This window comes from Temnothorax longispinosus, chromosome 1, assembly GCF_030848805.1.
Source record: "Temnothorax longispinosus isolate EJ_2023e chromosome 1, Tlon_JGU_v1, whole genome shotgun sequence".
Classification (NCBI taxonomy): domain Eukaryota; kingdom Metazoa; phylum Arthropoda; class Insecta; order Hymenoptera; family Formicidae; genus Temnothorax; species Temnothorax longispinosus.
Window position 1 is genome coordinate 8,156,904 of NC_092358.1, and position 529 is coordinate 8,157,432.

Here is a 529-nt window from a genome sequence, read left to right on the forward strand (position 1 = left end):
TTTGTCATCATCGTCTTCTATTACGGGAAGATGTGAACAGAACGTGTTGCATGAAGAATAGAGCATATATGAACGGAAACGAATATTGTGTACCAAAGGGTTTGTGATTAATTTTTGAATATTGTTCTTCAAAATATAACTTTATTATATATGATTGAATTAATAAAATTATCTTCGATTTAATGATAAAAAATTTAAAATATTGATAAAAAATACTAAGTGGTCGGGGTATTTCGAAAAATATAGAAATATAAAAAATTTTTCTCGTCGTTTTAAAATAGGTACTCTTAAAACCATTCAACTTTTAAATTCTATCTTTCAAATACGGTAAAATAATGCAATAGAAAAAAGTTGCTTATACAGAATTATAAAGCCATATACACATACAAAACTATATAATAATGAAAAAAATAATATGTATAACTACAAAAACATGAAAAATACGTAAAACTTACGAAAAAGATTTAGCTTGTCACCCAAAATTTCCAAAATGTGGCCTCAAACAGTCATTTTTCGCGCGATCTGCTAA